Source organism: Phasianus colchicus, chromosome 13 (genome assembly GCF_987193195.1).
Source record: "Phasianus colchicus chromosome 13, bPhaCol1.hap1.1, whole genome shotgun sequence".
Lineage (NCBI taxonomy): Eukaryota > Metazoa > Chordata > Aves > Galliformes > Phasianidae > Phasianus > Phasianus colchicus.
Genome location: NC_143448.1, coordinates 6,164,829 through 6,189,430, shown reverse-complemented (window position 1 = coordinate 6,189,430; position 24,602 = coordinate 6,164,829). Strand labels below are relative to the sequence as shown.

General features: G+C 37.8%; 1 long non-coding RNA gene across 1 annotated transcript in view; it reads right to left on the bottom strand.

The window, feature by feature from the left end:
* The window catches only part of LOC116243891 (uncharacterized), a 284,812-nt gene that overhangs the window by 19,971 nt on the left and 240,239 nt on the right, over nt 1-24,602 (bottom strand). The window contains exon 7 of the long non-coding RNA XR_016470888.1: nt 15,295-15,345. This is a non-coding gene — a long non-coding RNA (uncharacterized LOC116243891). The remainder of the gene's footprint in view (nt 1-15,294; nt 15,346-24,602) is intronic.

The following is a 24,602-nucleotide window of genomic DNA, read 5'->3' as shown; positions in this document are numbered from 1 at the left end:
AAAGATGCACATCAGGATCACCCTAGGACAGCTTTAACATGCAGAGTTAATGTTTATGGAGCAAAATCAACTTACTGAATGTGAAGTCCTGATTTCCCTCATATGCACCCAAAGTAAATTCACACACATACAAACATTACTTGTTTGACATAACCTTTAGAGAGCAATGCAATTCTCTCTAAATGTATTTACATATTCTTAATGCTGTCACTGATAGGCAGAAAAGTTCACAGTTGTATTTTCTGATGATTTTTTTCTCCAGTCATATACAGCTTTTTACTACACACAAAAGAGGAACAGAAGAACAACCCAGAAAACCAAATCCCAGCTCCTGTGAGCCTCACCTGCTTTGGAGCTCCAGTGAGCTGTGTGGTTTGGTCTAGAGCAGCAATCCTAGTATGGAGGGAGGTAAGACCCCTGCCATGATTTTAAAGCCTCTTAGGTGAGAGGAGGACTTCATAACACTCAGACGTTTCAGCTAGCTAAGCCTATGTCACCCAGTCTTTAACACAGCTGGCAGGGTGGCAGTGAGCACCCAGGTCTATCACCAGCTCAGGCTGCAAAGCCCAAGCATTAGTGCTCTCTCCCAACACCTCCTGTGGCTGCAGTTGGTAACAACAGCCTAAGAACTTACAGTCCAGCTCCATAAAGAGCACCCAGTAGGGTCTGGAAGTACTGCTCCCTACTTGGCACCAGGGCTTAGGCTACTTTTCCACCCCAGCCTTGTCACAGCTGTCTGCTGGATTAAAAAAAAAAAAAAAAAAAAAAAAAAAGAGAAGACTGATGTGTACTAAAAAAAACCTGGAAGACTAATAATTCATTAACCTGACAAATGAAATGTAAGTCTTATCGATCAAGAGTAAAACTTCTTGGTTATAAAGGAAGCATATATTATTCTGACAGTATTTTCACAAGACAAACTGAAGCTACAGGGAAGGCAACCAATTTGATTCAAATAAGTGTCTTTCCTCAGAAACATTCACAATTACAGTCATCAGGTACAGGTTGGTGGGTAGTGCTACTACCCCCAGCTTTACAGATGGAGAACTGCACAACAGCAAGGAAGGGGGACTGAAACACTCTCATTATCTGTAACTGCTGCTTCTATGGAAAATGCTAAGCAAAAATCTGACTCCTGGTCACTGAATCACGCCTCTGCTAAATGCCAACATGGAAAGATGCATGTCACCACACACACACAAAAGACAATCTCTTCTCCCTCCTTCATCGCTAGCACTGAAAAGCCGAGGGCTTATTGTGCAGCTAATGAGAATGAATACACTTGCAGCTGGCCTTCCACCACCTGTAGAAAGTAAAAGTCGGCCAAAAACCTGTGAGACTCTCCAGTTGTAATGAATGGATGGAAACCAAGAGTGTGGCTCCGATTCAAGTCCCAGCCTAATAGCAGCACAGTGCCAGCGCCAATAGGCCCACTTAAAAGCAGAGGGTTCGGAGGCAGTGTCTGGCATTTCACGATGGTAAAATATACAAGAGCAGGCATCAATTTACCTTGGTTAGTTACGTTTTAGTTATGTTGTATTTTGGCGCCCAAAGGCATGATTTATAATTCTAATAATAAAATGTATTATAAAGTATAAGCCAAGCACATGCAGGTTCTAATTCTATTTCCTCTCAGAGGAAAGAGCTAAGCTGTTAAGCTCCAGGTTCTTTCAACATTTCCTATTTGCAACAAGCACAAAAATCTGAAAGCAACGTCTGCATTACTTTTACATAGTTCACGGAGAGCAAGTTAAATGACTTACTATGTACATATATACATATACATGAGGGCTGCTCCAAAAGTAATGCCTCCTCTTTCATTATTTTGGCCCACAACATCAGAAGTGCATGTTAGTAGTATAGCAGAAGAGGCTGAACTTTCCCACCAATATTCCATTACATTTTGTTGCTGTGTGGCAAATGGCAGCAGAGAGGCACTCTGACAGAACGGTGTCTGACATGGAAGTGTGGATGAAGCAAAGGTGTGTCACTGAATTCCTTCATGCAGTAAAAATGGCATTCATTGGCATTCATTAATGCTTGCTGAATGTTTGTGGAAGCCAGTCAGTGGATGTCAGCACAGGGAGATGGCGGTGGTGCATTTCAGCAGTGGCAACAGCAACCTGAAAGACAAGCCACGTTCAGATGCAGATTTTTATGAGCGTGACACACAGGCTCCTGTTCATTGCTGCTGAAAATACATAGCTAATAGTGGTGACTATGCTAAAACAGTGTTTTGCAGCTGAGAATTTGCTCTATCAAATAGTGATACTGCATGCTTTGTATCTGTTGTAGTTGCTATGGAAATAAGGAGGAGGCATTACTTTCAGAGTGACCCAAGCATATATTTAACCCCCAAAATATGTTTCTGGCACCTCAGCATTGCAGCTGTCACAATGCCTGGTGTTCAGGGAAGCTGAAGTTAGAGAGAAGCAAACCAATCTAGTTCAGATACCCTCTTCAATTCTGGAAAATTACCAAGCTCAAGCCTGCAGTGCAGCACTTCTGCTTGTCCCTACAGAGAGAACATCCAGGTCAGCTGAGGGGTGTCCCAAGTCCACTGGGATGGAGAAAATCCTGCTGCACTTGGAGGACACACAGCGATGTGAGAAGCACAGCGCTGCCTGGTGCTGGACGTGAGGGCAAGGACTATCACCTCTAGCAAACCCAATGCCATTCCCACCAGATTGCCAAGTCCTTCTCATGTGGAAGGAATTTAAGGTCTCTAAGTATTTATTGTATGTATTTTTAATGACAATAGCTATGCAACGGAGAATTCTTTCAACTGTTTTTGTAAATTCAATAAAGAACATCCACCCTTGGTCTCTCTTAGACCAGAAAAGATGTGCCTCATGTCGCATTCACTTTGTTTCCCAGACATCTTTTGTTTCCTGGCCTTCACATTCTTTATTAATTTTAATTGGGTAAATACTAAGCCTTCACAAAGGCACTGGAGACTGGGTGCGGTTTATGTCTTGCCAATTGCCCATCTGCTTTTCGGAAGGTCCTGCAGGCTGGTGACATGAGTAATAATGCCTGTACATGGGAAGGTCTGGGAGGTGGGGAGGATGCTAACCAGAGCAGGAGGAAGTCAGATGTAAAGAATAAAACCAGATAAGACAGGAGGTTTGGATGGCCTCAGTACCCTGTCAGTCTATTTGTTTTTGCTGTGACATATGTCCCATGTCTCATGTAACATGGGATGCTTGTGATAACAGCAGCACCTAGCTTACATGGACCTACCTTACACAGGAAATGGATACTAAGGACAAAAAAGAAAGTTAGAGGCAGTTTTGCCAGAATAACTAGACACTTATTGTTGCACCGAATTAGACAAAGCAGCACAACTCAGGAATCTAATCAAGCATATTATGCAAGTCAGATGCAAGCCCTCTATATAAAGTCAGATTAGCTAAACAAATGTAATCAGAAGTACAAATAACTCTTTGTAATTCTGCAATATTTAAGTGTCATGTTAAAACTCTAAAGCCAGTGCAGTTATGTTAATGCCACACTTATAAACTAATATGTTTATAAGTAAGAATCGCATCAATCATAAAAAGTTTTTCTATTAAATTTTCTTTTGACATTTTTAAGAAACTTAGACAGTAAGGTCTGGGCCCATCTCTAATTTAAAATTAACAAACAAACAAACAACATCAAGGTAATAAGCTAGAGCATTTGAGAGGTTCTTGCTCCACTCCGGTTGTAAAACTGAGCCTCATTGCTATACTGCATTATGCCCACTCTTGTTTGCAAATAAGAATGCTCTGACTTCCTTCCTTTGCCATTGGAGAACATGGTGCTCTGTGCCATCCTGCAAGCTCTCTGGCTCTGCTGTTGAAGGCACTTACAGGGACGCACTGAGCACAACAGAAAACTGCCAGTAACTAATTGAAAAAAATACAGTATCTAAGAGCCTGACTAGCAACTGCGTTGTTAATAGACTTTACAATACAATACATATATACTTATATACATATGTTATAATAAAAAAAAATTCACTGCAGCCATTGTCACTCCAGTTTCACTGATTAACCCTGATAATAATGACGAGGTGATATTGTTCATCTTATCTGAACTGAACATATAATGAAGATGAGCTAATAAAAATACAGCTACCAAACATACTAATGGTCCTTAATCTTATGAAATTGTTCCTTACTCACATGAGCAGCCAGTGTCACTGATGTCAGTGGCCCAAATTCTGCCCTGGTTAATCACATACTGTTACCTCCAGTAGGAGTTGTTCTCAATTTAGGATCAAAGACCATAGTTCGCTGGGGCCACTCTTTCAAGGGAGGATTGGGCCCAGACTTTTAATAAGGGGTTTGGTGGTTTACAAAGAGGTGATTAAGATCTTCCTTTGAAAAAACTCACAAATGTAGAGTTCTTCTTTTGGATTATAACAGCACAGATAGCTATAGCTGGTGGATTTCAGAGCATTAACTGCTAATCCACGAGTGAACTGAAAGGGTTTTGTTTGTTTGTTTTGCTATTACAGTATTTAAACTTGTCAACCTTCAGTTCTCAGTCAGTCATATTTAAGTTTCCTAGCAAAATCTCTATTTAAGGAACTCAATATTTTCTGCAAGTTCTTGTTCTGTTTTTATATTCTCCTCATTGTCCTGAAAGTCTTTGTGAATACATCCAAGAGTTTAAGATGTCCTGGCTATATGCAAGACCTAGGGTGTTTGTTTCTTTTGTAATTTGGGGGGAGTGGTGTTGTTTGGCCTTACCTATGGAAAAGCTTGGACTTTTTTTCTGCAAAGTCAAACCACAAAGTTTTGGAAACTAACCCACAATATAAAAGTTTCTAGTTTCCTTAAGTGACATTCAAGGATTGCTGTTTGTCAGTGACAAAAAGAAAGTACTTAGTGTAATTATTATAGCACCTCAGTAAAAATCAGATTCTAGCCGTAGGTGATTGCAGCTATAAAGTTTCCAGAATAGGAACAATGAGCCCTATGAAACTAATGAAAAAAATCGCCAACTTCCTCACTCCAAAGTCTGATTTTTACAAGGACTCCATTTCTCCCTGGTTGCCAAAAACGAACAATTTATTTGAATCTAGCTTAGGTCTCCAGGAAAACAATTTTAATGTAAAATTGAATAATGTTGAACCAATGACAGGATAATTAAGTGGTTTCGAAATCCAGCAATATTTAGGTGCATTTACTGTAGCGTGATCCAGCAATGAAAATAAAGAAATCATATTCTAATGATAGCATAGCTAAAGATAATAAATATCCAGACATATCCCTTGCTGTATCACTGAACTGTAATCAAATGAATTAGAAATCTAATGACTACTTTGACACAAACAGGTATTTAATATGCTGCAAATGTACCAGATTTTCCCCCTCAAGCATTAGTAAAATCCCCAAGAAAATTAAAATCTAGGTCATAGCTAAATTCCTTTGAAACTGGGACTTAAATAAAAAAGAGTTTAGTCACTGTAAGAATTCTTTGTGCTCTTACATTTTTATAAGGTTAAAGCTAAAAATAAGATCAAAATCTTTTTGGACTTGCATTAGAAAATAAACCAGGTGTGTACAGAAAGCCATCACACCACATACACCTGCTAAACAGATGCCGACCAATAAATTAATTTAAGCTACTCATCTTCGCATCAGAGAAAAGGAAAGAACTGCTAGGGGCATTGATGGGAGGACATTCTCTTAACTGACAAGTTTTTCGTACTTACTCTCCATAGTATAAGTGACACTACTGAAATGTTTTCTGAGAGGAAAAGGGAACCACTGTCAGGAAAGTAGAGGAGTTTGTCATCTCTCTCTAGTTTGTTGGATTGATCCAGAGAGAGGTGGAATGACTATTTATCAGTCATGAGAAGTGAATAAGGGAACAAGGTTTGGACACTGACCCGATATGAAAAATTTCCAGTAATTCCTGACATAACAACTGAAAAATTCAGAGTTTAGGTGTCAAATATTTTGCACTCCTTAGTCAGCGATTCCTCATGGTGAGAATTAGCATTTCAACTGATCGAATGAAAAAGTACCCTGTACTGATCCGAGATGAGACTGCATGTACAGGATTTTTGAAAAATGAATAGATAAAGAATCTGAAGAACAGTCCTTGGAGGGACTGCATGACTCCTTGAAACATAAGCTTCTCTAGCACTTTAAGGACAGCCATTCCTATGTTTCTACATTTCTTCCAATTGTACAAACTTAATTTGCTCTTTTTATTGTTTTGTTGCTTTTTTTTTTTATTTATTATTTTATTTTATTTTTTGAAGCCACACAATTGCTGGAAAAAGGAATTAGGTGTGTGGGGTTATTAAACATGGCATTCACCCACTGCTCCTACACAGAAAACACAGCACAGAAAAAAACCCATCAAAGCTGATTAATATGAAAGGCAGCTAACCTAAAAACTGAAACTTGAACTGAGCGGTGCGTGCTAATCTTTCTCAAATACACTTATGAAAGCCCATTGTCATTGCTATGCAGCGAGTGTTCATGTGAAGGATAACTCCTCAATTCTGAGCACACCAGTAATAAACAAAGAATGTTGTCCCCACTGTTAATTTTCAGATTCTTCTGTCCATCTTCAGCTACTTGAATAGCAAACACTTCACAATCTGGGGTCATTTGTGATAAACTTTGATAAAAGCCGCCATTCATTACTGGTGATTTCCTTAATCCTCATGTTGTTTGTAAGGGAAAGAATGAAATTTTGTGTTATTTGCTCTACTCGGTCTACAATCTAAATAATACATTAACCACATTAATAAAATACTTGCCAGATCAAAATCTTAATAGCCAGTTTTAGTCTTGCCATTGTTTATTGATGTGTTTGCCAGCCTATCTAGAGACAAGGGAAATCTTAATAGCTATGGCCACTCATTAGCAAAGTACCATGGAGTCCTAATCCCATAAAGATATTAAACTATTTTTCCTTACAACAGCAACAAATGGATGGAATTCTCATTACTTATTAAGATGTGGTACATTCTTTGCATATTGAGTTTCTTCTTATACTTTGAACTCTTATCCCTCATCATTCTATTTCTGAGGCTAAGATCAAAGTAGATCAGCCTTACAGAGCTACAGATGAGTGGCCGCCTTTCAGAGAATATTAATGCCCTCTTGAAGAGCAAAGCTGGGAAGTAGGTGTAATCCCCTAAAGAGTGAGCCCTGGGAGTCTGGTAATGCTGAACAACTGTAGCATACTCGATGGATCAGCTGTTAGGGAGCGCAGCCTCACTGAGATGGAGCTGCTTCTCCTAGTTTAACAACGCGGCCCAAACCTTCAAGCAATAGTGAGACAAAGGCTTTTTTGGAACCAGACAATTGTGTAAATGTAGATTCTAGCAGACTGGCACGGAGCAATGTGTTTTACAGCAGGAAAATGTGTGACCAATTTTGTATTTTGTATTGCAAAATGTTCTGGTTTTTCTGCTTCAGACTTGTGATTTGTCCAGTTCTAGTTTCTGTGCTTCTCTCCCTCACCTACTTGGGACAGGGTGCTATTGATGAGCAGGTGGACACAGGGCAGGACAGCGTCCCCTTCAATCTTCCACCTCCAGCAGCAATTCCGCCATACCAGGTTTCCTTTTTGCCTTCAGATTGCTTACAAGCCTTTTAAAGGAGTTACTTTAGACCCTTGTTAAAGCTAAGGGTAAACATGCTAAGTACTAAGACATTCAGTGGGTATCGTTATGTGAAAAGAAGAAATGTTATATTCGTTACAGAGGAAAATCTAGTAATAAAAAGTATTACCTGTATTTATAGCCCTTGTAACCTAATTTTTGTGACAAAGCAAAGAAGTAAAAACATTCCTTTCTGCCTTTCAGTGACCCCTATAAGAAACCCCCCATGGAGTCATTTAGGATAGTAATTTCACTGAAAATATATGCAGCATTACTTTTCTTGCTCTTCTTAAATGAATATTCCCTACCAAAGGTAAGTCCAAAAGTTGTTAAAGACATTTGGAAAAGCACACTCAAATTAGTCAGCAATTAAAAGAAATAATAACTTAAAAGACATTTTCTACAACATGAAAACGTGACAGAACACGGAGCTGTGTTGTTCAAATGTTAAAATTGTACATAAAATACCCCTTCAATATATGCTGCCAGTAAAAACCACGGCAAAGCAGGTCATTAAAATGTCAGACTTGGGGCAGAGTGGAAAAAATGCTGTGTTTAAAAGTAAACATGTAGACCTCCTATAATTATTTCCCCTTAAAGTCAGATGTTCAAAAAATAAAAAAATAAAAAGCAAAGAATACTTTCTCCCAAGCTTTGCATCAGTAGGATGAAAAGTCTAAATCCAGTCCTAACCCTGTTCCAAAGTGAACCTAGGGAGACTTCTGGGGTCTTTATGCAGTCTCTGGGTGTAAGCTTCAAGAATTAAAGGTCATTTTCCAGTTTTTCTAAAATAGGAACAGAGTAGTGTGTTCAAGCCATTAATTTCTGTGTCATATCTGCTAAGGCTGAATATGGACAACAGCATCATTAGAAAACTTGGGAGCCCCATGTTCAACGGGGGCAGGCTTGGAAAGATGTGAAGGGCTTGCACTGAGCAGCAGAAAGACTTTCACACTGCTGGTGTGCTCATGTTTGTGTCCAAACGTAGGATTTTATCTCTGCTGTTGAGAGCTCAGGCTAGAAAACTGTGCTCAATTCTTTCTCCCCATACGAACTAAAAATGCTCATTGAATCTGGTAGATGATTTGGTTAGCTTAAAAGGAGACCCAGTGCTAGTTATGAGGGAGCTGGAAGCCATGCTTAGCTGAATTAATTTGTGCAGATAAATCAGAATAGTAAAAGGGAAATCCGTCTGTATCTTCAGATATGAAGTATACTGCTGTACTGAAAATAAAAAGGTTGTATTCTGCTGTCACTTTTCCTATTTCCAGAGCTCTTTGAGTGAGTAACAAAGACTGATGAGTCAGAAGGATATCAATCTCATTCCACTTTTGTTTCCCTCCTACTGGAAAAAATGCATCATGGCGCTGAAGAAAAAAATGTTCCATCCCATTAATTTTGTGTATTTTAAGCAAAGTGCCTTTGTAAGAAGTCAGTATAATATCTGCACTGTGTCTTTTACCAAGCTGAATTCCTAAACTGTGTCTGAAAAGTGGCAGTGCCCTAGTAACAATCCTGTCCAGCAGGCACAATTCCACATTAATTGGACAAGAGTATAATTGAACAATGCTGTTGATGCACACACTGTTATTCCAGATTAACTGTTTTAACAACAAAAAAAGAAGAGAGCTTGTAAAACTAAGATAAATTTAATGATTAGAAAATAAAAAGCTTATAACTGGAATTTCTATGCTAAAATCCATCTCCAGGCAGTTTCTAAGACTCCCACTGACGTCCATGCAAGCATACAGGTATCTGATTTTGTCTTGTAACATCTCCATATCTCCATTGCCTAAAACTAACAAATTCCACCACCGAAAGAACAGGCTGTCAGCTTTACAATCAGTGATTAAAACCAACATTCCTCTGCTTTCCATCTGATAAGAACAGAGCTTAAACAGGCAGAGACAATGGGGAAACACAAAGGAGCACAGGGAGATTCAACATTTATTTAACTATTCATTTTTGTTTAAACTAGTTTCTGCAATGCAAATATTTTGAAGATAGAAAAGGAGGCTGTAATCATTGCTTAAAATGTATTATAATCAGATAACGAAAGAATATTCATCTTCATACTTTTGCTTCTTTTTTTCTTCTAGTTTTCAGCATAGGATAATCAAATGTGTCAGAAGAAAACAGAGAACTGGACTAAGTTTGAGCTCCCTCAGCAGAAAAACAAAGACTTGCATCTTTTAGACAGCTGTGGTTCAACAACTGTTAATGTCAGATATATTATGATCAATATTTCCTCATTATAGATGGTGAGTATTTTTCAGTCATCAGCCTACAATTGCAACTCTATTATAAAAACAAGAGCAGACAGCATACATATTGTTTGCCAGCTCTATGGGTTCCATTCTGTGATAAAACAGAAAAATACTTAAACAATAATAAAAAGATGAAACCTGATCAGGCATAAATCCTGCAAGTAAAAAGTCACCTCTTTTTTTTTTTTTTTTTTGGAACAAATTCTGAGCCAAAAAGGTGGCCATTTTGATTCAGTAATAGGAGCCTAAAGCAAGACTTAATGTGTCAGCAAACCATGGCTTGTGATCTATGGCTTTAATGAGGCCAGCACACCATGTACCTGGAGAGCTGCTACTTAATGAAATTGGAGGTTTGAACCCCATTTCTTTTCCTGTTATCTAGAAATATCCAGGATGATGGCTTTGGTTCAGTAAGATTTACCAGTCTTATGATACCTCTGGTAGTTCCCTTAAAAATATTCAAAAGTGTTATTTGTACTTTTGTTCGCAATAATGACAATGTTAGAGCTGGGAAACAGGTTTCATTTTGGGTTCTTCAACCTAGATTTAAAAAAATGGAATAACTTTCTAAGGAAGTGCTAGTCTACTTGCAGTTTATTGTGAGAATGTCAAAAGCTGGTTCCTCACTGACTTATAATATAACTTCTGTTACTCTCTTCCTTGCTATAACCGGCAGCCAATTCTCCATTGCCAAACTAAGGAAATAAAGATATAGTATGAAAACACATTCATTCATTATTTCTTCGATTTCAAGATCTTCAAAGATCCTAGAAAGTCTGAATTCCTGTGCCCTATTCCAAGGAAATCCTTTAGAAAGATGCTGTTCATTTGATTGCTAAAGAAACATATGTTAAGACCTGAAATAATCTGCAACAACTTAAGATAACAAAGCACTTAAGCGACTGTGTTTCTTTCAATTTCCTTCACTTTGAATTTCCTTGTCTGTTCTATTTGTCCTCTGCTCTCTTTTACCACTGCGCAAACACACCAGTATTCCCACCACCTTCCCCGAATTCACATTCTCCATTCTCAGTCTTGTCTTCTGGAATATTACTTCCATTTAAGGTCCAAGAAAACCCTGGCATAAACTATTCTCACTGACTTGCTTGCCTTTAGCTCTTAGATCCCATTCTGGTCAACTTGGAAGACAGTGGGACTATTTATTTAATTGACATATATGCAAAATGGCATAGCCACTGGATAAAGGAATCCTATCTGACTTGCCAGCACTTATTTATTTTCCCAGTGTTACCCCCATACTGTAGAAGAGCAGACTTTCCTACTGCCATGTCATACAGCAGTTCATCACATTAATACAATGTTTAACTAAAATAAATTAAAAAAAAAAATAATGCAAAAGGTAATGGAGGACACCTGTGCTCAGTAGCCTTTTAACCCAGAACAGTAACTCCAGAGCAGTTTGCCCACCCACAGGCACAAATACTCTGGTTGATTTACCCCAATTACAGAAAGGGGAAGATAAGGGATAATTCAACTGAGCTGGTCAGCCAGCAGAAACGGGAGTTTCGAGCTTCAACCGATGGATGGTGATAAACCTTCCAGTCAAAAGAGCTGCTTACAGATGTAATGCCTGGCATTACAAAAGGTGTCTTGAAAACAAAGACCCTGATTGCCTTAAGCATTACAGAAAATGTGCACGTGATCACTTTTACCGGAGGACACACGACGTTCTATCTCTACCATCAGTGATATGAACTGTTCGTAGAGACATCTTTAATTGGCACAGCCGTATCAGGAAAAGTGGGCTACCCACACCTTCCCTTTCCCTTCTGTGTTAACTCAGTCATTGTCCCTCTTTGCTGAAACAACAGATGCTGCCACGCAGTCCTTTGTCCTGCAAACTGCTCAGCAACTTTAAGTGCTATGCTGAGGTTTAGACCTATAAATACCTTCCTCTTGTTTCTTGCCCTCAGAAGAAGACTTTATAAGAAACAGAACGATCTGATTTACCTTCATTTGTACTATCATGACAATACTGAAGTTTGTGAGCATTTTGAGGCGACAGTTAGAAATTTAGCAGCTTTTCTGCATGAGCTATCATCACAATGTGATCGCCTAAGCAGTCCAGTTAAAAAATAACCCAGAAGAACAAGGAAAAAAAAAAAATCTTTCTGTCAGATTAGTTTGAGCCCAGTTCTCTGTGCCTGTGCAAATGCTTCTGTTGGAACAAGGCAAGAGGAGCAGCAGGGGCCGAAGCTGCTGCAGAAATGTAAGAGTAGCCACATTCCTTGATATTTGAGCAGACGGACAGCCTGACTTTAAGTAAAATGTTTTTAGCTGGATTCGAACATTTATTTTTATCATCAGTTTTTTTCACATTCAGAATAGAACTGACCCATGGAAATGGTGTTTTTTTTCCAGTGGATCTGTTCACACAATACTTCATGTTGGAAGTTCATTTCTCTCTTAGTCATGTTTTGGGTTTTTCTTTAGCAGATGTTTACAATTACTCCTTAAAATGTTTCCATTTTCTGTGATCATTGAATGTGAATGAGGTGACATTTTTAAAAATAATTGTAGCTTTTTCTGGCCAGGAACCATGTTGTTAGATTCAAGTAGTATTGGTCTTTTAAACTGTGGTAATGGTCTCATATCTTTGTAACAGCAGCATCCGCACCAGTCTGCCTATCTTTTTTTTTTTTTTTTTTTTTTTTTTTGCCTAAGTCAGAGTGCTATTTGTCATTATCTGAATATATCTTGTATCTGGGAATCAGATGTGTGTGTCTTTTTATTTAACCTTAAATACAAGTACTTGAGAATCGCTTGGAGGACTGCGGAACAAATGGTATGAGAGTAGCTCTTTTCTGAACAGTGAAAGTTTCTTTGCTTTTCTTTCAGTCACTTTTTTTCATTTGTTTTTATTGACCACGATTTAGATTAAAGTTCTCACAAATAATGGCCATGTTGCCAACACCTGCAATTACGTTGCAATGTTTGTAATGCTTCAGACGAGCTTCAAGTCCCACCCTTGAGTCATGCAAATTTTTGAAAGCTCATCTGTTTCTTCTTTTTCTCCTTCTGTTCTGAGAAGTATAACTCCAGTTGCAGAAGGAAATATTAAAATGCCCTACTTTAAGCATGAAGGCTCAAAAAAAAAAAAAAAAAAAAGGGTCACATCTATATTTTAAAAGATTGTTTTTTAAATAAAAGTCTCGTGACTTTTGGAGTGCTGACTCATGATTTCTGTGTGCTTGACATCAGCAATACCACAACTGAGAGAAAATCTTTGTGAAAGATTCCTTTCTAGTTTTCTTGAGACAAAGGAATCCTCCAGGAAAAAAAACAGAGAAACAACTGTTTCTTATTCATGATAGTTCTCAGTTAAAAACAAGCTGAAAAACTACTTTAAAGTGAACAATATCTGCCAAACCATTCATGCCTGCTTTCTGCACCATTAAGACTGAAAAAAAAAAAAAAAAAAGGTAAAAACACTTTTTTCTGTTCTTTGTTAGGATGTTGTTCTATTCTGTAAGTATGAAAATTAAACCTCTAGTACAATTTCATATTTTTCAACAAACAGTTTTTAATATGACAGATCCATCCCTCCTTCCTGTCGAGCAAGAAGTCTGGCACTAGAGACACACAATGACTTTTTCATTAATGATTATAAGTTATTTTTAATAGTACTGTGGCTTTTTTTTTTTTTTAGCTTTCATAGAAGAAATGTAACATTTTTATGATTATGTTCCTTCTGCTTAATTAAAATATGTTTCTTTTAATAGGAATAAAGTACTCCAGGAGAAACAAGGAAAATTCACTGAAAAAAAAACCAAACAAACCAGTCTTTTACTATTGAATGAGAACTTTTCCCCATAAGTTAATGCACGTTTGTTGAAGCACACTTAAGGTTGATCCATGCCCTCAAGCTTCTGCTCCTTGAAAAGGATTAGAAATATTCACAATTCCTGATAATTCAGGAGATAATCAATAGCTATCCTTGACATTGCTGACAGCACTAATAGGGAGAATATAGTAATATATCACACTACCAGCAAAAATTTGATTCTGGAACTAGCTTGTTTAGTAATCAAAACTAGAATCCGTTATCAGGCAAAACTTCCAATTAATTCCAAATAGTTTTTTTGCATTAAAACTCCAGGATAAATAGCTTGTGGGTGGGATAAAAATGATCGGTATGTGCCTGTATTAGAATAAACACTTTTGGCAGAAAGTCTTTCAGAGGCAAATCAGGTCAAAGGATGATTTACAAAACTGTCATTGTCATATGGCATTAATTTGATAGCTCATTTCAATTGACATCTGTGAGAAACAGTTGGACGTGCTGCTTTCCTTCCATTAACCAAACTTTCTAATTAATTATACAAAGCTGAAAACAAACAAAATTAGACTGAAAAGTAAAACTATACTCAAGTGAAGGCATACCTTACCCTGAAAAACTCACATTATCACTACATCCAAATCTGTATTTTGTTATGACTCATCTTTGAATAGCTGTTTTTTATTAATCTGGGAGGTAATCATGAAAAAAAAAATTGGAATCACCATTCATCAAGTGCTGCTCAGCATATAATAAACCTTCCTCTGCACACACCATGGATAACTCCTTTTCTTCCATCCATTCATTTTACAAACATAAACAAAACCACTACTACTATTTATAAATACTCCTTATACTTCTAATATTATTAATACGTCAAAAGTACTATTACTTCCTCCCCAGTAGTCTTTCAGAAGAGGCACTGATATGAGAGAAAATTCCAGTATCTTGCTCACAAAGTTGGATCTTCTTTATTGTAGACTACAGAGTATGTTATTTGACCTATGCTATACCAATCCTGTAACTGATCACATAACTCACGCTGTGTCTCTAAACATCAGTAAACATAAAACCCATTTAGGAATCCCAGAGCATTGCATCATAACAGTTCCTTAATAATACCATCTCGTATTTGTAGTAAATTTTTATTACCTCTTATTTACCTGGGAATTTTTTTTTTTTTGTGAAATTCGATATCATATTTTCATTCTCAGTAGAAAAACATCTGAATAGAAAATATTCCCTTTTTTTTTTGTCTCATCACTTTGCAAGGCATTAGTACAAAACAAGCTTCAAATATAATAAAACAAAATAAATAAATTGGTGTTTTTTAAGAGGTGCATATAAATGAGATGATGTTGCGTTACTTGATCAAGATGAAGAAAATAAATTCCTCATGACACAATGTCTAGATGTGACTTGCTTATGTGAGATCTTTTGCTGCTATTCTGCTCCAGTATCGAAATCCTATTATTCTTCCTAATAAAAATAGAGCCTTCAAAGCTCCTGTTTGGTCGGATAAGGCATCACTCAATTAATGTACAACTCAGAGAACAGAGAAATTATTTCTGCTAATATTTCACTTCATTAAAAAATATAAAATTACTCACATGTTTAGTATTGTTTCTGGAAAGGACTTTGTGCCTGAAATCAGGATAATCCTGGAAAAAAAGAAAGCAATATGAGTTCTTGGCTATATAGATTGTTGTTGTAGATACGGGGTGGTGTAGACTGAAAGGACTATTTGTTGACTGTTTCTTTCTGACATAGTATATGAATCTCATTCTGAGGTGGTCTGCTGGTTGCCTGCAGTGCAAGAGAAGAAATCGTTTCCCTTTTGATGTATGATTTGGCTTCTGGTTTTTGTTTTGCTTTCCTCAGAGCATTGAAGACTGACTATGACTGGAGCTGGTAGAGGATGTCAGACTTTATGTAATTGCTTGCAGTGTCTAGCTGGGGTGTCTTCCTCATGTTAAACCAGCCTTCAGATGTTAGGTTAATTAAGCATGTCCCCATCCCAGCTCAGTATGAAATATTAGAACATTATATTATTATTATTTTTATTTTTCTTATCTCGGAAGGCTTGAATTAGCTAGAATAGTTTGAGAATTTTGCCTCTCAAACAGTACATGAATGAGCCTGAGAGCAAAAAGGTTATGAGCCCATTTACAAAGATGAAGTAAAAAAAGATCTTTTTGTCTCTTCATAAGTACCACATGCAGAGCTACGTGTTGTTATGCCTTTAAGTAAAATCTGTGCAAAGTTCCAAAGACTCTATCATGCTCAAATATTGCATGTTATCAGAGCTGCCAAAAAAATCAAAGAAAATTTCCAGAAGTCCTTGTAATACTAAGGTGCTGACCAAGTATCCTCTAAATAAAAGGTCTCTGTAACAGGGCATACATATTGAATTATAATGACTTAAAAGAGGAGTAGCTCCATTACTCCAAGGATGAAAACAACATTTCTCTTTTCCACAGACAAACCTGTTTATCTAATGCCCAAAACTCTAAATATTATGCTCAGACGTAGCTTTTGGAGCAACAAGGGAAAGGGGAGGGAAGAGTATTGTTAAGCAGTTGAACCAGCCTATTCCTGGCTGTCACATGTCAGAGCAAGGAGTTTCTGTATTGCCCAATGATTAACAAACTGGCCAGCAAGCATGATGACTTCTGCAGTTCCTTCATTAAAATTTGAATAATAGAAATGCACGTGGTTGTATTTGAGCACACCTTGTATTCAATTCTTTCTTGCTGTAAACAGACCTATGACGTTCCCTCTTTGGACAGATATCCCAAAGATCCTGATTTTGGACTCAAATCTGCATCTCTCTTTCACAACACATTACCTTTATCTGTGAAAAATCCTTTTTAAATTAAATAATTCATTGAATTAGACAATAAAAGGAGCCTGAATGTGTTTTCAGTAGGAACACATTATCCATACATGCCTAAAAAAGATAGAATGGCTGTACAAGTAGGTACCCTTTCACAGATTATTTTTCATTATTGACAAGACATGCTGAAATATAGCCCCTCAGAAAAGAAATGGAAATATTTCAAATGCGTGCAGGTATTTGTGCTAACAGCAGAAAACACAAATGTATGGGATCTCCTTGGTACATGCTACACCACAGTGCAACAGCTTAATTTTGTTAGCTGGCAACTAATGTAACTACATAGATTCTCCATCATATGACTTACATTACCATCTGGTCTGGCAAACAGATTTAAGCACAAGTTTATCTTACAACTTATACAGAGGCTTGTTTTCTGTAATACAATAAACAGCCATTTAGAGATAAAGATAGCAAACCATGTCAAACCTCTAGTTTTGATTCAATCCAAGTCATATATCACTGAAATTACTGGGACTCAAAACAAGATTATATTGACAAATCCCTGCCCATCTACTTTATTAGCATTCTTTTACTAGGGATTTAGTAACCAGCTCCTACCAACAGACCCTTGCATTGAATTCAGCTACAAGGCACTTTGGTCTCACAGTATAAACAAACAGCTTGCCGACAAGCTGGTATTTCACAGATGATTCTCTCATGTTCTCAAGAAACATTTGTGATAAAATCTCAACAGAAATATTGGCAGATCAGAGCAAAGTGAGTGAATGAGCAAGGAATTGTTAACATATTAGTCAGCACTAATGCTTTGGAAGTCCAGATATTCCTTTCATCTACCATTAGAAGGACTACAAGAAAGATTCTATTAATTGGGTAATAAAATGTTATTTCAGAGGTTAATTAAGAAACTATTTTCATGTATCTAAAAAATGGACACTGATTGAAAAGCTTGAGCAAAGAAGCATCTGCGTAAGAATGATGCAAATTAGTCTCTAGTTTCTTTATAGCTCTTTCCATATATTTAACAGATTAGAAAGAAAAAGAGGTCAGGATAAGCAGTAAGTACATTTGACAACTCTGAGGCACTCCGAAAGCTTATCTTTTGAAAACTGATGGCAATCTCTTGTGCTAATTCAGGTTTCCTGTTTTGTTCGAATGTTAGCATATCCAAAGAAGGCCCTGTGGCCCAAACTCTATCACTGCAGAATGCTCCCCTTCAGTATCTTCCAAAGAGTTATTTTGTGCTAGCAAGTTATGGCCTTTTTTCACTATGCAGGCAGCCCAGCCCTTGAGGACAAAAGTCAACAAAAGTGGAAAAGATATGACACTACTTCTGCTCAAAGAGCTTGTGATGTGCTTTTTATTGCTACCTTTGAGGGAGAGGGAGATCTACAAAAGCTACCACCATGGTTAAAAGTGTACTACAGTCTCCAGTGTGGTACAGTTCGCTTCTGGTCAGTTGGATTGGAACAGGTGAAAACAGTGTGAAGGCATTATACCTCCTATTTGCTTCTTGCTCCCTTTGAGCATTGTACTGGAATGTCAAAGCAGTACAGCTCTTGAACTCCCTGAAACTGGAATCACTACTGGCTTCTGGGTCAGAAGAAAACTCCTCACTTCTTTACTGCCACATGCAATCCATTAATATTTATGAGGGGTAAATAAAGGTAAAAGATTACAGTGAAACAGAAATTAAATGAATACACAGAGAGCAAAACAATTTTCTCTTTTATGGATTAGATTTTACACTTTTAGATTTTTTTTTTTTCATTTCTTTTTTTAAATTCTTTCCAGTCAGAGAATTAGTTTTATAATTCACCTAAATCTGGAATTTTTCTCCTATAGAAATGTTTGCAGTTCCTCACATTAAGCACAGGACACATGATTCCACTAGCATACAACAGTTTGCCTCTGAGAACAAGGCAGACAATCAAGAGCTTGGAGCTAAGCTATTCCTCAAACCAGAGTTTAACATGAACCTCACGGAAGATACTGTGTTCACCTGAATTCAAGGTCAATTGCAGTGTCTTTAAAAATCTCCATCCTGTATTTAACAGTACATCTCCAAGAGCTTGGAGCTTTTTCCACAATCTTCTTGGAAGGGCAAATGCCACTTATGAGGCAACCTATGAAGAAAAGTTAATGCAAGCACAGTACTTGGCTCTGCAAGGGATGATGCATAGTGGCCTGCTGTGCATACAGCCAGAAAATCACACTGTGTTTGCAAAAATAACCAGCTACATTTTGAACCAAAGCTGGTTCTTTTCTATCCTGACTTAAAACACAACATAACTTTATAACTTCTTTTCTTTCCCTCAACAGCAAAAGGTTTTGTAAACTACTCAAAAGAATGATACCAGGTTTGGCCCTAACCCAGCAAAGCACATGTTTAACCTTCTGCATGTCACTAGTTTCTGAAATCAATGGGACTCCTTGCAGCCTGAGAGTAAATCATGTGCTTCAGTGCTTTCCCACAATAGGACCTTTACAATTGTTTTCTTCTGTACAGATAATACTAGGAACCCTCACTGAGTCTCAATGGCTTTCACATATGATGAAGAATCTCTGCCCTAGGTAGGAGGAAACCTTGCTAAACACCTCTTTTTACATCTTTATAGCCTTGCGTCCCATTTCTTTGTCAACCTGATACCAGAATTTAAACCGTGTTAGATGCACAGATTAGTTATAAACAGAGGGAGCTAAGTGCAAGTACAAAAGGGAGGCTTTCCCTAGCAAGGGGGAGAGACTATGTCACAGGTACATAAATTATATGTGTTACAAATACAGTGACTGACTTAGCTCTAATGCTAAAAAAAAAAGTGTTTCTTTTCCTAAAGAAAGACCGGTATATTTGCAAGACTGCCTCTAAAAAGACTGTTTGGGGTACAGAACTACATAAATGAAAACTATACTAAATGGGTTTTCTGCTCTGCAAAACATGAACATACAATAAAGACAAGCCCAGAGATCTGGTACTGCTGCCAGCTGGGAGCAGGGTGTGGCCTGCCTGCAGGACTGGTTGCTGCATTGTGACTTGGAACCTCACAAGTGCCCATAGATTCCTGCAAATTTTACAAAATAAATATGTATATTCTCTCTACAGGACAGTAAAATGATTGAAACTTAGAGAGACTCAATCTAAAATGTACAAATTTGTACAGACCTTTTGAATGAGGAACAAAAACAACATGGGTGATTTTTTCTCTCACCCTGACAAACTTAAGAAAAACAAAAACCATCCCATACTTTCTAGCAGACTTGACAGAGCCTTGCAGTAAGAAAGCACAGGCAAATTTTGAAGCAGCATTGGCTGAATTTATACCCATGCTCTTGTTTTCAAGTTGCACCTGCAGTCAAATATTAATTACTACAATGCTCTATCATGCTGTGCTTAACACTTACCCCAGGTGGAAGCCCTGACTCCTCATTCCTACAGTATCATAGTACAGGTGGCAAAATGTAAATCACTAACAATGATGAACTTAATTAACCTGAATCTAGGTTCAGGGCTTCCACTTTTTTAGCATGGCATAAATATCTCCTGTACCTTTACATTTGTACCTGGGAAGCAGGTTGCTGTGCTGTCAGGCTGAGGAAGGATTTGTGAACAGAACATTGCCTGATGCTGATGAAAAGGAAACCAGTGTTGGGGCTCCTTTTCCTAGCCAATGTTTGATTTGTCAGCCTCGCTTGGCATCCTTTCTCAGACACCAACATTAGACATTTGTACTCATGAACTTCTCTATCCACATATTTTTCCTTTAAAAAAAAAAAAAAAAAAAAAAAAGCAGAGAGAGGCTATGAGTTCATACTGAGAGGTAAAAGCTGATTCCAAGGACCCAGATGTACCTCTAAGTTCAGTGATGTATTTCAGCCTTGTGCATCTGACGTGCAGTAAAATATCAGCATCTACAGTACCAGATACTAATTAGAAAAAGAAATGTGTTAGATGTCAGGCCTCAAGAAAGCAAACTTAACATTCTGACAGCAGCTGCAGAGTGATAGCCATAATCAAGCATTGTCCCTGCTTAGATCTGTGCCAAACAACCTCACTTACTTCCAGCTAATTCTCCATCAGAGCCGATCTTTCTTTACGATTCCAAAGAAACATGTTGTCAGTTCCCACCTGCTGGCATTGCTAGAAATAAAACCACAGTTGATCGGATGCAATAGGTCAGCAGAATCGTGCATTGAGCTGTTGTTTGTGCTTCCAAGCTGTGTTACAGGGGATTCACTAACGTTTATTAACCCTTTCTCAAATCATGGGTTTTGTTATGCTTCTATAAAGCAGTCAGGTTTCAAGGATGAAAACACAGGAATTCGGGGATTTCAAAGGAAGCAAAATTTGGGCTTACTGCCAGGCTAAAAGTTCGATATCATTTGAAAAACAGAATATATGAGAGAAGAAAGAAAATGCAGATGTCAGCCTAGTGACACAGAGTAATCTATTTGCTCAGTGCTTGTATTTTCCTACCAATTTTGTATTTTTCAAAAAGGACAATAAAAGAATTGTGCTCACTGCTAATTAATGACAAGCTGGTAAAAGCATCTATCCATTGTTCCATTTATTTCTTCATTTCCAGCAGTTAACAGCCCCATTCTGAAATGAATCAATGTCGTTTACACAATGCTGTCACCCCTATTGTTTCTTTATCATCCTTGCATTTTCATAAATCGGAGGTGTTAATCCCTTAATGGCTTCTCTCAGAGCTCTAAAATGTATGCAAAATGGTAATCCATCCCCTAAACAATTCACATTTACACAGGCACCCTCTTAAATATGTTTACTATCAAAATGAATCCTTTGTTTGGATCTAACCCTATCTGTTTGTTTTCTAAACACTGAATCATAGCAGGTATGCAGAATCTCATTTTAATTTGTGACTATCAAGTAACCACGTCCTTTTAGAGATGTGGTTATTTGTCTTCAGAGGTGAACGATTTTTTTCCCTTTCTCATTACAGTCACATTATGTACATATGAAATTGAGTACATGTCTGTCAGGTTTTGAAAGAAAATCAAGAGCTTGATCCAAAGACTGCTAATGTAAGGGAAAGCCATACACTGACTGCCCTTTGCGGTCTGTGGTTTTGCCTAAGCTAAAAGCATGATAACCTTTCTCACAGAGACTGGAAAGGAAATCTGTGAAATTTATCCATAATATTTTAAAACTAGCAGACCAAGCTTGCTAATAAATTCAACACCTTGGTACTCAGAAGTACAGTTACACCAGTGGCTAAATCTTTGCAAGACCAAGACAGGAAAGTTTCTGGGACAAACCATGCCTTACTGCTAGTGCAGGAATCTGCTCGGAGCCTGGAGCACTGATCTTTTGTGGTCAGACCAACAGAAGTGTTTTCGTTTTCTTACCACATTTTATAAGTTTTAAATTCCACACAGTATAGTGTATTCATCTCTCCTAAATAATGTACTTTTTTCTTTCATTACAGTTTTTAAAGGGTTGTGATGGATTCTCGTGCTTCACATTCACTTCCCAAGCTTGATTTGAAGTTTCACTTCATTGATATCATATGCCTTTGGGCCAGAATGAATTGCATTGGAACAACTTTCTAGGAATTATAGGAGATAAACATACGATAATTTTGCTTTTCCAGAATCAAAATGCTTCTTCTTAAGTAAGATTTCAAACATATTCTATTCTGTTCCACGGAAGGTGCAGCTTGATGAGATATTATGCTGGCATTATAATCAGGATAAGAATGAAAAAAACCTGTGAAACTGAAATGTCTGACAAATAGGCAGACAGGCATTTCAATAACTTAGAAAATGAATAAGAGCATTGCTGGTAATAAAAGCAGCAGTATGAATAAAAAGCAAAACCAAAACAATACTTAAACATCACTTGTGTAGTTCTGTTTAATTCACTTTTGTTTCAAGTTGCAGAATGTGTATTGCTTAGAAATGACACTGAAGTTCTCCAACAATGTATAATTGTGTGATCTATGCTGCTTAAAGGATGGATCCTTGGAGTACTGACACACAGAGAGAAGATCAAGGCTTGGCAGTGACCGTAACATGCTGCTACACAGCAGGCAAACATTGGAGCTGAGCAGCTGCACCAAGGCGGGTTGTGCTGCCTTTTCCCTTTATGCTCTTGTTTTGACTTGTGTTAATCACCCATTGTTCTAGGTGAGAGAGCCAAATGAAAGGACAGGGTGATCGCACAGAGCTCCCATGCATCTACAGGAAACAGGTCACTTCAAATTCCACTTCTCTAGGAGGTGATAAACAAGACTAGAAGTATACCTGGAGAAGCGTATCATTTTCATTAGGCACAACAGCCAGCAGTTAAATTTAACTAAGGCAAAACGAAAATACTTAACAGTCTTCCCATAGGTTCAGCATCTGCCAGCAGTAAACAATGGAGAACGCAGCAATTCTCCCTTTGCCATGAACTTACAGTGCCAGTTTTCAGGGGCAGACGTTTGGCACAATGGGACGATGAACAGGGATAAATGGGAACAAAACAATAATCTCGAACACTTCTCCACATGCTGTCTTGGGGTAATCTTCAGCACATTCGTAACTTACACACTGCCAAATCCGATGGCTGTTTCATAAGTGTGTATAACGATGTAGTCTGGCCCTGTAAAACTTTCAGCCTGTCATATATGCTGGGATCTTTCACTTACTTGGTTATACAACCAAGTGAATTGCCTATCAAATCAAAAGTAGAAAGTTTTGTGAATTTTATGAGAATGACCATTCTCGTCAGATTTCAAGCCAAATTTCCTTCAGCATTGAGGTTTGACAAGCTTTGCTTGTGAATTGAAAGCATCACGTACTGTGAGCCACACAGCTCTTGAGGGTTTGCCAGGCATTCCTCGTTATTTGTGAGCCTTCCCTAAGCTCTGTGAGATCTGGGGACAGAAGCATATCTGTCTTCCAGGCAGGCAGTGGGGCTGGAGGACTCGCTTTGGCCCATGAGCCCCTGAGTCATGTGTGCTAAATTAGTGGTTACACTTTTCACTGAAGCTTATAGACCTGGAATGGAATGGAACAGAATAGAATAGAGTAGAACAGAACATTAACAGGTACCAAGTGGTCCCTCTGCTTGGTGTGGAGTGCACCCTGCCTTGATACAGATAGAAGAATAAAGGGTTGATATCATATCAGTGTCTGGGTGAATTTCTGCTGATGGGAGGATTTCTGAGTACATCACTGGGACATTCAACAGGATGTGATCAGAAAACAGAAATCAGCAGCTCTCCAAAGACAAGTAATGCAATTATTTCAAAGATAAAAGTGTTACTGATAAATTGGAAGTGTCTCTCTCCAATTATAGGTGGAAATGACGTAGTTATTTGGGCATAACACTGCTCTTGCATACTGCAATTTTTGAGGCTTTCAGGTTCCTATACTGACATATCGTATATTTGGGATACACTGTCCTGCGACGGACAGATGTGTTTTATGGTGTGAGGACTGGACATTTTTTGATTAAAGCAAGATCAGACAAATTATAAGTGCATTAATAAAAAAGGAGAAAAAGCACTTACAGTATTTGCAGTTTACAGAAAGCGATAATATGGCTTTATGTGTCTCCTCTCCTCATTTGCCAGAAGAATCCTTAAATATCTCACAATACATATTTTCCAAATGTAGAACCTGAGAATTTCATCCTTGAATAAGCTTAAACTGTGAGGCCCAGCAAGGTATTCCAAGTCTGGATTTTAAAAATCTAATTCTGTTGCAAACTCAACTACTCTGATTGTTTTGATTTAATCAAAACTGGCTGTTAAATCTCTAATTCTAATGTCTTTTCAATCTTTGCTCAAAGTGACACATATGTACTGTGACTGTGCATTATGAAGTTAACAACTTGTTATTCGGCCTATCAGTTGTTGAATATTCAGCCCGCTGTTAGAATTGTTCAAAATGTAAAACTAGTTCTGCCTTTATCACTCCTGTCTCTCAATTCATTCTTAGAGATCACAGTTTTTCCAGAAATCAATTAAGAAAAATACAGAGATGTTGTATTTTTAACTTCTAAGGCTGAAGGCTTCCAGACTCTCTTTGTAGGTGAAGGATGAAGAATAA